Below are 15,881 nucleotides of genomic sequence, written 5' to 3'. Positions count from 1 at the left end.
CCCCCCCCCCCCCCCCCCCCCCCCCCCCCCCGGGCAGCCCTGGAATGTCTTCCTCACCCAAACAGCCGCCGCCGTTGGTGACTCCACCGTTGGTGACTCCTTCGGGCCCCAGGGTTGTCCTCAGACCGGCTCCGTCACAGCATCCCCTTGGAAGCACGCGCAGTCCTCCCGGGACGTGGATGCGGGGCTGCCTCACTGGTTTCGCGGAGCAGGTCATTACGGAAGTGGGGCGGCGCACTGGTGACGGGATGGAGGGACAGGTGGGTGACGCGAGGATTGGAAATAATTGGAAACAGCCCCACGGGTGATTCTGGAAGGACGGATCCCTGGGGAGCATCATAGTGAGGGCCTTGAGCAGCCAAAGACAGCTGGTGACATGAGAAAGGAAGGCAGGTGCTCTTACTTCTACCGTTTTCACAAAAGCCTACCCTGCTTATTTTTACTATAATGCTTCAGACATAAACTGTAAAAAAAAAAAAAAAAAATCAATTGAAAAAAAAAAAAAGAAAGCTTGACTCAGCTAGGTGGAATGGTCTTTCTGCTCCCACAAATTTGTCTTCGAGTCCCTTCCCAGGCTCTCAGCGCAGACCCTGGTGGGCTCCGCCAGTGTGGAAAACACTGCCACCTGCTGGGCCTTTTGAGAGTGTCAGCCGACCCTGTCCTTCAAAACTAGTCCCAAACTTCCCCAGGGCCCTGGGTGTCAGCCCCTGCTCCACCTTCCTGGTTCTCCGGAAAAACAAAACATAACAAACATGCACACCGGGACTTGTGACCAGAATGTGCCCAGGAGAGCTACAGTTGACACAGTGGAGGAGAAAGTCTACAAGGATTTGGGGGGGGGGGCGGGGGGGGCGGGGGACCTTGGAGGCTACTTTCTCTTTGGCACTACTATCACCCTGTTTCTGGCCTTTGGGTTTTAATTTAAGCCACTGATTGAGGTTCAGATGTGATTTAACAGCACATGGGGAGAAACACCTTAGAAATTTATTGAAGCAAAACAGAACAAAAAGTGGAAAGGCTGTCTAAGGGAAAAGCAGAGGGTGGGTGTGGAGCCGGGGCTGTGAGAGCTGCTGAGAGCTTCTGTTAGGAAACCCTTAGCCAAACATCTGCTAAGGAGTGCATAAGAGAAGAGCAGAGGAGGGGAGACAGAGGGACGGGGAGAGAAAGTGGGAATAAAGTTCCTTGGAGCTGGGAAATGACCTTATGAACTGTCCTTCCTTCCACAAATGCTTTCTCTGTGCTAGACATGGGGTGAAAGGGGAGGCAGAGGCAGGTGACACCCTCTGGAAGGGAAACTCAGGGCCAGTGACTGCTCCTTGGAGGCTCAAAGCCTTGCAGGATTGAACCTGAGCCCAGACCTTGATAGGCGTCATCCCACATCCTCCTGGCACATGTGACAATGGGCAGCAGCCCGTTCATATTCAGGTTTCTCCTTTGTTCACAGCAGTGCAGTTTCGGAGCATCCCAGCTTCAGAATCCTTTAACCTAAACATGTCAGATGTGCAGTCGAGAACAAACGAAATCATGTCTGTGTAAAATATAAAACAAGAGCATATCTGATCACCACAAACACAGTTAACTGTGTCTTATATTCATTGTGGACAGACTAAAGACCCCCCTCAGATTCAACCAATCAGGACTCCTCTCTGCCCAGCACCAGCCCTCAGTGTTCAGTGACTGAATCGTGGGCTTAGCCACTGCCATTTTATAACAAATTAGATTAATTGAGAAAGCAAATCATTTGTGTCTGGTAACAGCAATTACACAAAACATGAGATTACAGCATTATGAGAGTGAAAATATTGAGTCAGGTCCTTCAAAGATAAAGTGACTTGCTGATGTGTGACTTTAGCCTTGGGTACTTATAATAAAAATGAGGGGTGGGGTGGGTCGTATTGTCTGCAAGTTCATTAGGAGATATGTGGTTTATTTCTATGCCAATCGAAAACCATAGAAACAGGGGTTCCTGGGTGGCTTAGTCGGTTGAGTGTTTGCCGTTGGCTCAGATCATGATCCCAGATCCCTGGGGTCAAGTCCCGTGTCGGCTCCCCACTGAGTGGGGACCTTGCTTCTCCCTCTCCCTCTGCTTCTCCTTCTGCCTCTCCCCTTTGTTTGTTCTCTCTTTCAAATAAATAAATAAATAAATAAAATCTTAAACAAAATAAAACCATAGAAACATAAGCATAGTTTGGATGATCTTTACGTCCACTGTGGAACAGGATTCCACCATGCAATTTCAAGGTGATATTTTGCATGTGTTTTGTGATCACTTTGAGGCCATGTGATTATCCAAAGTAACAGAGTGTAACTATCGATGCAGTCTTTTTTTCCAACTAGAGCATTCTGAATGACTCCTCAAGTTATATTAGCTAAACACTATCTTAAGATGGAGAACTTCAGAGTTCCTTGCAGCATACTGAAGTGACAGGGTAAGTCCATGAATGTTAAAATCTCAATGTAGTGTATGGAAGAATCCGCTGTGTTCCCTAAAACTTCTTTCCTTTTCATCCCGAGCACTCCCTTGGTTTTCAGTGTGGCCATATGACTGAGTTCTGACCAATAAACTGTAAGTGAGAGAGGCCAAAATAGATAAGAAATGGGTCAATATCGCTGAATAGAGAGCCAGTATACAAAAGTCAGTTGTATTTCTTTACACTAGCAACAAACAATTTGAAAGTGAAATTTCAAAAAAGCAGTTCCATTATCAATAATACCAAAAAAAATCACTTGAGAAGAAATGTAACAAAAGATGTGCAAGACCTGTGTACAGAAAACTACAAAGCATTACCAAAAGAGATTAAAGAGGGGAGAAAAAAAGGGTTATATACCATGTTCACGGATTGAAAAAATTTTGTGCAGCTGTTAAGTCTCCCCAATGTTATCTGTAGATCCAATTCAATCCCAAGCAAAATCCCCACAGACTTAACTGCGTGCGTGTAAAAAGTAACAAGCAAATTCTGAAATGTCAAGTGCCACAACAGCAAAGACAATCTTGGGTAAGAACAAAGTTAGAGGACTCAAATTACTGAATTTTAAGCTACCCTAATCAAAACTATGCAGTATCAGTGGAAAGATAGAAAATTGACCAAAAGAATAAATAAAGTCCCCAAATTGACCCCCACATATATAACCACCTGATTTGCAACAAAGTTACGTTGCCATACAGCAGGGGAAGGATGGTCTTTTCGGTAAATGCTGCTGATTCAAGGGATATTCAAATGGGAAAACATCATACCAAACACGAAAGTAAATTACGACTAAATTATGGACCTAAATGTGAAAGGTAAAAGAGAAAAGCTTCCAAAAGATAACAAAGGGAACATAGAAGAACGTGTTCATGACCTTGGGATAGGCAAAGATTTCTTTAACTGGACACAAAAAGTACTACCCCTAAAAGAAAAGATCGATACTCCATATCTCATTAAGATTGAAAACTTCTGTTTATAAAAAAAACAAACACAAGGAAGCAACACTACAAGCCACAGAGTGTGAGAATATAATTGCAATTCATAAAGTGACAAAAAATTCATATCCTGAATAAGAAAAAGACAGACTACACAAAAGAAAAATAGGCCAAAGACTTGAATGGAAAATTTGCGAAAGAGAAGACTGAAGTGGCCAATGAGCCTTTTAAAAGGTGCTCAAATTACATTAGTCATTAGAAAAATGCACATTAAAACCACAGTGAGAAAAATCAACTAACCCAGCAATCAATCCATGAGGAGATACCACTGCACTCACACCAGAATGGCTAAATGAGAAAGATGACAATACCAAATGTTTGCAGGGACATGGAGCCATTGGACGTCTCATGCAATGCTGGCAAACATGTACCTTTGCGTAACCGCTTTGGAAAAGTATTTGGCAACATCCACTGAAGTTTTATGTATGCCTGTTCCCTGACCCAGCATTTCTGCCTCTAGGTGCATACCCTACAGAAACGTATAGATATGTGCACCTAAAGATACATTCACGACAGCTTTGTTGATAATAGTCCCAAACTGAAAACAGTGCAAATGCCCATTAGCAGTAGAGTGGACAAATTGTGGTGTAATCACGTAATAGAGTATTACACAGCAACAAAAGAGAATGAACTATTGTTCCAAGGCACAATAGGGAGGAATCTCACAGACACGCTATTGTACAGCTGAAGTGGGTGTACCTTGCCTGTGCTCTCTTTCCTCATCTGCCAACGAAATAACAAGGACTCCAAGGATCTCAAAGAGGGTGGAGCTGCAAAATAGAGCTTAGGGAACCCTGATTGATCATGTGAAGGCTTAGCTGGCCAGGAATATGCACTTTGTATAATGTTTTGTGGTAAGTGAGAATTTGGGGTGAATCTGTTTCAGCAGCCAGCATTACTTATCCTCAGTGGGACATAGTGCAATTCGGAATTAAATGGTAGCAGGTGATACCACCAGCATGTGCTGGAGAAGCTCACAGGATAGAGAGGTCACCAGGAGCTGGGGTTGTCAGCAAAGACCTCTTCCCCTTTACAAATGGAGGGCGGGGATTGGCTAAGTCGGGGGAGAAATCCTTCCAGGTAGGGGCAGAGGCTTGGGGGCTGATGCTGATGGAGGGTGGGCGGAGAGCATCCCGATCCTGCAGGTGGAAGCTGGTTAGAGGCAGCTTTTGCAGGTGCCCGTGTCATCCACTGAAGGATCTTGGAAGAGAAGGGTCAACGGCTAGTCTTTCCTCAGTCTGAGGCCCACAGTTTGAAATGACATATTTAGCCTACACGTTCAGGGCAGTTCCCAGTGAGATGTACGTAATGCCTTTCCTCTGACAACATGCTCCATTGTCTTCTGTCTGTTTCATAATCATCTACTTTTAAGAGAATTTATGGAGCCTGATGAATAGCTTAACATTTCTTTCTTTGAACTCCCAGATGTTCCAACCCGATTCCAACTTCCAGTCAGCGTTCCCAGCCCTTCACCAGAGCTGTCCGTAACGTTCTAATACTCCCTGGGACATTCCTATTTCCTNAGAAATAAGAAAACAACAATGCTTCCCAAAGGCTGGTAGGCCTCAGCCTCGAGGCCTGGAATCTCCATTTTAGGAAAAGTGTTTCCAAGGGTGTCAAGCTCGGAAAGGAAATGGGCCTGTGAGCCTCCTGGGAAAGAATATGAGAACCCACCATCAGGATTTCACTGCATTCCTCAGCAGCACGGGGCTGCCTAGGAAGTTCATTTTGATTAAAAAAAATATATCAAAATGAAAGTGTGTGTGTGAGTGGGTGTGTGAAACAGATCTGAGAAACGGACAGGCAAGAGTAAAGGAACTGAGTATAAGGAGAGAAGTCAAAGGCAAATAGTTTTCTTTCTTTGCAAAAAGACCTCTTCTTGTGTTCCCTGTCTCGCTGGCTGTCTCTGTCTCTGTCGAATAAATAAATAAAATCTTTAAAACAAAACAAAACAAAACAAAAAACCTCTTCAGTGCGTTTGATTTTTTTTTATTATGGAAATATTCAAACATACACAAAAATAGAGAAATAGTGTATTGAACCACTATGTTCCTGTCACTTGACTTCAAAAATATCAACACTTTGTCAGTTTTTTTCACCTTTTTGCTCTTCTCCTTTTTTTTTTGCACTGCAGCTGGAATCGGCAAACTATGACCCCATGGGCCAAATCCGACTTGTCTCCTGTTTTTGAAAATAAAGTTTTATTGGAACACAGCCTTACCTATTCACGTGTACAATACCTATGCCTGTTTTCCCATCACAGTAAGGCTGAATAGTTGTGACTGACATCATGTGGCCTAGGAAGCCTAAAATATTACTATCTAGGCTTTTACAGAAGAAATTTGCCAGTCCCCACACTTGAGTCTTTTAAAGCAAATACTAGACATCATATCATTTCATCTGTAAATGCTTCAATATGAATGTCTAAAAATAAGAGCTTTATTAAAGCCATATTAATAATAGAATTATTGTATCTAAAAAAAACCCTAATAACTCAATTGCATCTAATACCTGATTTATGTTTAAAATTCCTTCATTATCTTGAAAATGTTTTTACAATTGGCTTTTTCAAATCATGATCTAAACAAGGTTCACACATTGTACTTGGTTAATATGTCTCCTAAGTGTCTCTTAATTCATTTTCATTTCTCCCTTACCACCCCTCACCCCACCTTCTTTTAATGACATTTATTTGTTGAAGAAACCAGGTCATTTGTCTTATGGAATCCACACATTCTGGATGTGGCTGGTGGCATCCTTGCTGTATCATTGAATAGGATCAGAGTGCATTTCTGTGTCTGTGTCTGGGCTATGCGAGGTGACGCGGGGAACTTCCCATTGCCTTTGCACAGGTGGTATGCAGAGAGTTGTGGAATGAGAAATCAGTGTAATTGGTCTGGTTCTACCCCTCTGGGATGTAGAGGAGAGGGTCAATTATAGTTACATTTAAGGCTCTTGTAACATAGGCCAGACCCAAGAAGAAATCAAATGTTCCTTAACTCAGCTATGTTGGAGCTTAGGTTGCAAAAGTGGTAAGAATAAAATCTTCACATGAGGAACATCAATAGAGTAATAGAAGTAAGATGCACAATGCTGCCTAGAGCAATACAACATTTATAAAAATTAAAAGTACAAAACAAAACAACCCTACGTGCTTGACAAGGACCCAGGCCTCTTCCAGCACCCACAGCGAGCCCTAGAGTGGATGCCTAAGGGAAGGAGGCAGGACTGGGAGGGACCACTGATGAGGAAGAGGAGAGAGCAAGCGAGAGAGGAGTGGGTAGTATACTGACCCTTGATGGCGAGTTGCCCTGAACTGTAGAACGATTAATTCAACTCTGCACCAAACCAATAAACCAACCCTAAGGGATTCTTTTCCTCACAGGAGATTAGACTGTATGGTTGCCAAGGAAAGCCAATGCTCATTTTGGAGTGACTTGGCTGTGTTTTTTGGAAAAGTGGTGAGTGAGCTGTCACACCTCGGGCTGGTGAGGAGACTGAACTGAAGTGGCATCCCCCACTGCGGGGCTACCCTGTCCCTCTAGGGTCATAAGGGCTCAGGAGATGGCAAGGTCCCAGAAGAGAGCTTCTGCAGTGGCAGGGTGAAGCCCTGGACCAGAGGACACAGAAAAGACAGCTGCCTGTAAAGAGGGGAATTTGGACTACAGCGAAAGAAGTTTAGAGAAAATAACCCTACAGGACGACCTTTTTTGAAGGCCTAGGTCTCTGGTATGGGTTGAATTGTGTGCCTCCCCCTAAAAAAGAGATACATGGAGACCTAACCCCCAGGACCTCAGAATTATTTGGAGATAGGAACTTTACGAGGATCATCAAGTTAATACCAGGTCATTAGTAGAGCCCTAATGCAGTATGATTGGTATCCTTATGAAATGGAGAGATTTGAGACATGAGCACAAGGAGAACATGAGGAGAAATTGGAGTCACGCTGCCAGAAGCCAAGCATCTAGGACAGAGGCCTGGAACAGATCTTTCCCTAGAGCTTTCAAGGGAGCAAAGCCCTGCTGACACCCTGATTTTGGACTTCTAGCCTCCAGAACTGGGACACAATACATTTCTGTTGTTCTAAGCCACCCAGTTTGTGGTACTTTTGTTATCACAGTTCTAGGAATTCAATACAGCAACACTTTTCCTTTGTGTTGTTTGAGGGCGTGACAGCATGGTATAATTAGAACCTTTGCCCATCCCATGGTTTCCTGCTCTTTGAAGAATCACCTGACCCATCCACAGAGGACCCATGCACCTCCTTGGCAGTCTGAGGAAGTTGGGCAAGGGGGTTTGTGGGCAGAGAACACTGTCAGGCACTCTGCCAGGACACTGGTGAAATGCTACATCCTATGAGGATGGGTCAGTTTCTAGACCAATCATCAAGGGTTATGGCAGTGGCAAGAAGGACCCATAGGGCTGTCAGCAGAGGAGATTCCTCTGGTCACAAAAAGAGCAATTGTCTGATTACTCACCTCGAAGTTACACAGGATCATGAGGTAGGAAGGAGGGAGGCTGCCATACTTGAATTATGTAAAGGTATTAACACCTGGACCCCAGCGTCTTGCCCTAAAATTCTCACAGCTGGACTTACAAAGCTGGAGAATAGCCAGGAGGTTATAAATCTGTGCATGTTTTTTTTTTTTAATTTGGTTATGTGGGAATGACTTTTGGCAAGTATGGACAGACATCAGGATGCAGGGAAGGGCAACTCAAAGGGCAACATTCAGGGAAGTTTAGAAGGCATTTAATAAAGAGGGTGCAAAAGTCATGACCTCTCACCCTTGAACTAGAGTCTAAGGAAGGAGCCCATGGAATGAATCAAAGAAAGTGGTATGGATGGACCCCTCTCTGGAGACAGCAAGCTCCTCAGTTAGGGACCATGACCTTGAATGGCTGGGATCACTGGGTCTACTGCTAGAGGTCAGACTAGGATGTGTAGGCAGATCTGGAAACTGAAGGACAGCGAGAAGTTGTTGTTTTAATCTGCCACCATCCCTTCTCCTCCCTCCCCACTGCTTTGAGGGTAAGAGCATGCCACCTTCCTTTTGGGGAGCTCCATGTGATCCTGGTGGGGCTGTCTAGCACAGTCCCCTGCCTTCTCCTCTCTGTAGCCCAAGAGGTGGGCATGAGACCCAAGCCGAGCCAATCAGAGCCATTCCCTGGGAGTTATGTCTTCTAAAGCAGGAAATTCTTTTCTTCTTTTGTGTTGCCAAACTGGCATGATGTGAGCCTAGAGCCTCCTGCAGCCATGTTGAGCCTGGCCTAGCAACAAAGGCTGGGACACCACAGGGTAGCAAGAATCCTGATAACATACAGGTCACTCAGTTCTGTCCCTGCCCAACATATGGAACCATGTCTGAGACCTAAGGAAAGAGAGGGCTGTGAGTAAAAACAAATTATTTCCATAAACTCTCTATAAAACTGTAGGGTAAGGGCAGTGCATTGGAGAGGAGAGAAGCATCTTTCGGCCACATGATCACAGAGCAGCTCCTCACTTTGGTCCAGCGAACTGCTCAGAAGCAATACTTGGAAGGTAGCGGCAATGTCTGGTGGGAGACTTTGGTGCTTGGCCAGGGGCATTGGCCCCTGGTGGCAACATGTTGCTGGCAGGAAACAATAGTATCTCAGAAACCATTAACGACGACCATGAGCACAGGGACACTGTACTCAGGGAGTTTCATAAACACACATGAGACATATGCCTCTTCTCCCAATTCACAAGCATACTTGTCATTCTCCTAGGGAAGTAGAGGGAATGGTTTATGTACGGAGGATCTCAGGTCTGGGGCTTGCTTCAGCAGAAGAGGTGAGAGCGGTCAGATCCAAGTATTACTCTTGCTGTGGCCTCTTTTGTGTTTATGGGTTGAGGTGGCTGGGAACCTCAGGTAGCTTTGGGTACCTCAGTAAAGGTGGGCCACTTCACAGCCAGTGGTTAGCCGCACAGTAACTTACCCCAAAACCTAGAGATTTAAAAATAACAGTCATTGGGGCGCCTGGGTGGCACAGCGGTTAAGCGTCTGCCTTCGGCTCAGGGCGTGATCCTGGAGTCCTGGGATCGAGCCCCACATCAGGCTCCTCTGCTGTGAGCCTGCTTCTTCCTCTCCCACTCCCCCTGCTTGTGTTCCCTCTCTCACTGACTGTCTCTATCTCTGTCAAATAAATAAATAAAATCTTAAAAAAAATAAAAATAAATAAAAATAACAGTCACTGTTTATTATCTCACACAGGTCAGGTATTTCGGAGTGGCTTAGTTGAGTGGTTCTGGCTTGGGATCTCTCGTGAGGTTGCAACAAGCTGTTGGCCAGGGCTGTAGGATCCACTTCTAAGAAAGCTCACTCACGTGGCTGGCAGAGTATATTGGCTGTTGGGGGGGGGGCGGTCATCTTGGTTCTCCCACATGGACTTGACCACAGGACTGCTTAAGGATCCTCACAACATGGCAGGTGACTTCCCTGAGAGCAAGTAATCCATCCAGTAGAATGAGGTGGAGGCTGCAGTGTCTTTTAGGATATAGCCTCAGCTGTTCCACCCTTTCCTTTCTGCAGTATCCTGTTGTTATACAGTTTGTCCCTATTCAGTGTAGGAGGGGACCACACAAGGGCATGGATTCCAGCAGGCAAGACTCACTGGTCCTTCTTGGAAGCTGACTGCCACAGCCAGTCTCAGCATGGAACCATATTCAAAAGAAGCACCAGGTTCACATCCAAAAGCACTGAAGTCTTTACCGAAGTCTTTAGAAGAGGCTAGGTAGAAGGAATTACATTGCAGAGTGCCCAGCAGAGGTTCTAAATTCCTCTTCATGTGTCTGTGTCCCTAAAGTCACACTCATCACAACAGCTACTCTCCAAAATCTCCTTTTTTCCAACTGACTCAAATCTTTATATCTCTCCTGTCCCCCCCACATCACTTCAGTTGTGTAGATCAAGCCAACCTCTCTCAATTCTCAACTCTCCCCTCTACCTAGAAGCTCAGAAACCAGGTGGGCAGTCATAGACACTCTTGAGTAGGTAGTGGAAGAGGGAAGGCTGGGAAGAATGACTGTCAACATTTTGTGTCTATATCACATTTATGTCCTAAGTGCCTAACATAGTGCCTGCAACATGGTAGGTGCTCAGTAAATGTTGGTGAGTTAGTAGATGGCGGCATTTAGCAAATTCTAAATGAAACTGCTGGTATTCAGTGGTAATATTCTAGCAGCAAGTTCCTATATAGAACACATAAGTGATATGGTACTATCTTGTTTAAAAATGTTCATGAGGACACCTGGGTGGCTCAGTCGGTTAAGTGTCTGCCTTCAGCTCAGGTCATGATCCCAGGGTCCTGGGATCGAGTCGCGCGTCAGGCTCCTTGCTCATCAGGGATCCTGCTTCTCCCTCTGCCTGCCGCTCCGCCTGCTTGTGCTTGCTCGCTCTCTCTGACAAATAAATAAATGCAATCTTTAAAAAAAAAAATGTTCACGATAGGGGCACCTGGCTGGCTCAATTGGGGGAGCGTGCAACTCTTGCTCTTGGGGTTGTAAGTTTGAGCCCCACGTTGGGTGTAGAGTTTACTTAAAAATAAAATCTTTTAAAAAATGTTCATGATAAGAACATGTGATGTTGCTTTTCCGTGTGTGTATTTTTTGAGTGCTCTTCTGAATAACCCTCTGGAAAGCAGGATCTGTGTTTTATTTGTTATGTCCCCAAAGCCTGACGAAGCCTGGCTTGTGTAGGCAAGAGTTTTGTCAATAATTTATTAAAGTGCCAGACATTTCTCCAAGACCAATTTATGTATGAACTCACTTTTTATAGTGACCTAATGAGGTAGGTTATATTACTATCATCCCCATTTTTCAGATGAGAAAAGGAGACATAAGGAGAGTAGGTGGCTTGCAGGATGGCACAAAACAAGAGCTAGAATTTGGAGCAGGACAGTCTCGAGCTAGAGTCTGCGACCACCCTCTCCTCTCTGCCGCATCTACAGGGTTTGAGGAATTGCATTAAGCTGAACGAGGAGATCTGTTAGACCTCTTCCGGGGAAAGCCTGTAAATTTGTGTAAGACACATAGAGAAAAACACTGAGGAAGTCCTGAAACCACCAGTGTGCTTTAAGGTGACCCATGGAGGGAAGAGAGGAAGTTGCAATGTTTCTGAGGTCATTGTTTTAGTGAAAGATGAAATATGTCCAAAAAATCAATAAACACACAAAGGATTGTTTAGGGCAGTGAAAGTACTCTGTGTGATACTCTAATGATGGATACGTGTCATTATACATTTGTCTAAACCCATCGAATGGACAGCACCAAGACTGAGCCCTAATGTAAACTATGGGCTTTGGGTGATTATGATGTGTCAGTGTAGATTGGTCACTTGTAGCAAGTGTGTTGCCCTGGTGGGGGAAGTTGATGATGGGGGATGCCCTGCCTGAGTGTGTGTATGTGGGGCAGGGGGGTAACTGGAAATTTCTATGCCTTCCTCTTCATTTTGCCGTGAACCCAAAGCTGTTCTAAAAGAAAAAGTTTTTAAAAATTACCAGCAGGAAAAAAAAAATCAATAAACACAAATAAAGCCAAGCAGCTGTGTTCGTGTTAGCATCGAAGTGGGTACCCAGCTGGAGCAAGAGCTTAGGGTCTGTCCAGCTCCACCCCCGCTCCCCACCCGCCATGACCCAGTGCTAGGTGAGTGTTTGGCTGATGTTGGCTCCATCACAAGGGAGAGCTCGGGTCCTCACAAAGCTCTGGCGTGTTGGATTCGTGTTTGGTCTCATCTGGATATTAGCGTTTTAGTGAAATTTTTGAAATCACCATGGAAACCAGGAAGCAACACTCTTATTGAGGAACCAGCTAATGGAAAGTTTTATAAAATAAGTAACATAGCTTATGTTTCAGCAGTGGGATTTGTGGCGTCTCTCCCATGGTACACAGTTAATGTGCACCTTGCTTAGGACCACATAATAGTAATTTTAGCCCTCAGAATTTTGAAACTGCATAATTTTTGGAGAAGTTTAAAAAGAATGAGAACATCATAATTTCCCATATAAGTCAAGAATTTGCAGAACAGAAGCAAAGGAAAACGGGGTTATGGAAATGAGGAACACCAGGGAGGATCTAGGCTGGCATCGGGACACAGGGCTTTGAATTTCAGTTCTGCTATTTGCACACTTTGCCTTTTCCCTGGGGCACTTAACTGTTCTGCGTCTTACTTTCCTCATCTGGAAGTTGAGAGGGTTGCCCTCGATGGTCCTTAAGGACCCACCCAGGCCTAGGTCTGAATCCAGGAGAAACGTGGTGTGGTTCAGGTTATGGTGCCAAGTTCCACATGGTTCATGTGCACAGTGAGGCCCTGCGAAGTGTGCTGTTTGGAGAGGCAGCTCTGCCGATGCGGGGCAGCCGGATCGTCTCCCACAGAATGTGGCAGCACGTCCCAGGAGCGGAGAAGACATGAGCGCGTGTCTGTGTGTCTGGGGGGCAGATCTGCCCTGTCCAGGCACTAACCAGTCTTCCCTTTTTAAAAATTTTATTTATTTATTTATTTATTTATTTATTTATTTATTTATTTATTTGAGAGAAAGAGCAGGAGTACCGAGGAGGAGCAGAGGGAGAAGGAGAGGGAGAAGCAGACTCCCCGCTGAACAGGGAGCCTGACGCGGGACTCAATGCCAGGACCCTGGGATCATGACCTGAGCCAAAGGCAGACGCTTAACTGACTGAGCCACCCAGGCTTCCCAAACCAGTGTTTCCTTTGCCCCATTTCTTTGAACTCTTTCTCCCCCTTTATTATGTGTGTTTTTCTAAACATCTCAAATCCTTTTATGGATCAGAGTGAGGGTATAAACATACTCATTTAAAAAAATTCTCAAGGGTGCCTGGGTGGCTCAGTCAGTTGAGTGGCTGCCTTCAGCTCAGGTCATGATCTCAGGGTCCTGAGATCAAGTCCCGCACTGGGCTCCTTGCTCAGCAGGGAGTTTGCTTCTCCCTCTGCCTGCTGCTCCTCCTGCTTGTGCTCTCTCTCTGGCAAATAAATAAATAAATAAAATATTTTTAAAAAATTCTCAGGGGGGACCTGGATAGCTCAGTCGGTTAAGTGTCTGCCTTGGGCTCAGGGCATGATCCAGGATTGAGCCCCAAATCAGGCTCCCTGCTCAACAGGGAGTCTGCTTCTCCCTCTATTCCTTCCTCCTCTTGTGTTCTCTCTCTCTCCCCCTCTCTCTCAAATAAATAAGTAAAAATCTTAAAAAAATAAAATTTTAAAAATCCTCAAAATTGAGCAGCTTCACCCTACCATAGAACTACCCTGTGACCCAGCGATGCCACTTCAGGATATATCCCAAAGAACTGAAGGCAGAGGCTCAAACAGATAACCTGCACAGCTATGTTCATAGCGGTTTTATTCACAGTAGCCAAAAGGTGCAAACAACTCAAGTGATGGCCATCAACAGATGAATGGATAAGCCAAGGATAGATACTGGAATAGTATTCAGCCACAAGGCAAAAATGAAATTTTGATATATGCTAACACTTGGACAGACCTTGAAAATATGATGCCCAAGAAAATAAGCCAGACACGGAAGGGCAGATGGTGTCCGATTCCACTTATGTGAGTATAGGCCAGTTCATAGAGACAAAAAGTAGAAGAGAGGTTTCTGGGGGCTGATGGGGCAAGAGAAGGGAGAGTCATTGTTCAGCAGGAACAGGGTTTCTGTTGGGGTTGATGATGTTGTGGGTACAGAGTGGCGCTGGCTACCCAGCACTGGGGATGGATTTAGTGCCCGTGGACTGTACATTCGTAAGTGGTTAGGATGATCGGTACTGTGTTATGTATATATTACCACCACAACTTTTTTTTTTTACTTAATTTTTTTTTAAAGTAAGCTCCACACCCAACATGGGGCTTAAACTCATGACCCTGAGAACAAGAGTCACGTGCTCTACTGACGGAGCCAGCTAGGCACCCCAACAAAAACATTTTTTAGGGGCGCCTGTGTGGTTCAGTCGGTTCAGCGTCTGACTCTTGATTTCAGCTCAGGTCGTGATCTCAGGGTTGTGAGATTGAGCCCCACAGGGGGCTCCCTGCTCGGCGGGAAGTCTGCTTGTCACTCTCCCTGTGCCCCTCTCCCCAACTCGGGTGTGCACTCGCACACTTTCTTTCTCTCTCTCTCAAATCAGCCAATCAATCTTCTGCAAAAAAGCAAAGCTTTTTAAAAGAGTGAGTTGCTTTTTGTGCTTCTGTTAAAAACTTAATTTTTTGTATATCCATAAAGTGAGACAATGAAAAGAGGTAGCTACTTGATTATGAAATCTGACTGGAAATCATAATGCCCGAGAGGTGGGCACGGGCGTTCGGGTGGGTTTTGGGACGATGTGAGGAGGACCTGGATTTTATAGGAAGAGGCAGAGAAAGTCAGAAAGGCCAAGAGAAAGCCGAGGAGCTAGTTCGGGGAGCAGCTTTTCAGTCAGCAGGTCTCCAGACTCCTCAGATTATACAACACACGGTTTGCTCCTGACTCAGCAGCTGTGGCTGAGTAGGAATCTGTCTCTCATCCTTCTCCCAGAGAAGTCTGGTCAGTATTCTTCCAGAGTTTTTCTGCTCCTGCCATCCATGATAGGTTTTCATATACGCACATTTCTTCCCCAGATAATAGACTCTGAAGAGAATTGGGAGTGATTTCGTGTCTCTGCATATCACCACCATGGCTTACGTCACCTCTGTGACTTGATTTCCCCATCTGTAACACCCACTCACTATTACCTTTGAATAGCAGTGACCCCTTCAATGTGCCCAGTGCGCGACCGCTTACAGAACACTCTGGTGGGCTGTGGCCCCTGAAGGTCAGCTCTGTGGGGGCTCCTGTGTCCTCTGCTGAATTCCTAGCCCGGGAAGAGCAGTGCTACACATCTGACACACAATCAGTACTGCCCGAATCCATGACGAGGGGGCGTCTTATGGAGTCCTCGGGGCAATGCTGGGGGTTACTTTTCCCCCTCATTTCACGGACGAGAAACCTGAGTCTCAGCAGGACTGGGGAATTTCCCAAAGAGCTGGGATTATTAGCACAGGCAATTTGGCTACAAGTCTACAGACGAAGAGAGACATCAAAATAAGCTTATTTTTTAAATTTCTTTTCCATTGTTTTGTTTCGATTCAAGGGGGGTTTTATTTCAGATGTAGAGGTCATAAGTTTTATATCTTTAGGCTTGGTTTATTTTGGTTTTAAGCTTGCTTTTTAAACACCTGTGTAGTCACATGAAGCAAATACTTTGAACCTTTGTGATGATGATGTTCTGAACTGTCATTCCTCTGTCCTTCTCATTTTTCTTGCCTCGTGTTTTCTTCCCTGTCCTAAAGCAGCTTCGTGTTTTCTTTCCCTGGCATCCAGCTCTTTGGTCTTCCAGCTATTTGAGAATGCCCCTGTAGGGTCTTCCCCCCCCCCCCCC

At 45.2% G+C, this 15,881-nt stretch overlaps 1 long non-coding RNA gene across 1 annotated transcript in view; it reads right to left on the bottom strand.

Annotated features, from left to right (window-relative positions):
- The window catches only part of LOC121105226, a 2,402-nt gene extending 1,910 nt beyond the window's left edge, over positions 1 to 492 (bottom strand). The window contains exon 1 of the long non-coding RNA XR_005837691.1: positions 58 to 492. This is a non-coding gene — a long non-coding RNA (uncharacterized LOC121105226). The remainder of the gene's footprint in view (positions 1 to 57) is intronic.
- Positions 493 to 15,881: the final 15,389 nt, after the last annotated feature.

Source organism: Ursus maritimus, unplaced genomic scaffold, assembly GCF_017311325.1.
Source record: "Ursus maritimus isolate PB19 unplaced genomic scaffold, ASM1731132v1 scaffold_25, whole genome shotgun sequence".
Taxonomy (NCBI): domain Eukaryota; kingdom Metazoa; phylum Chordata; class Mammalia; order Carnivora; family Ursidae; genus Ursus; species Ursus maritimus.
Note: the sequence above shows the minus strand (reverse complement) of the source record. Positions and strands in the feature narration are given on the sequence as shown.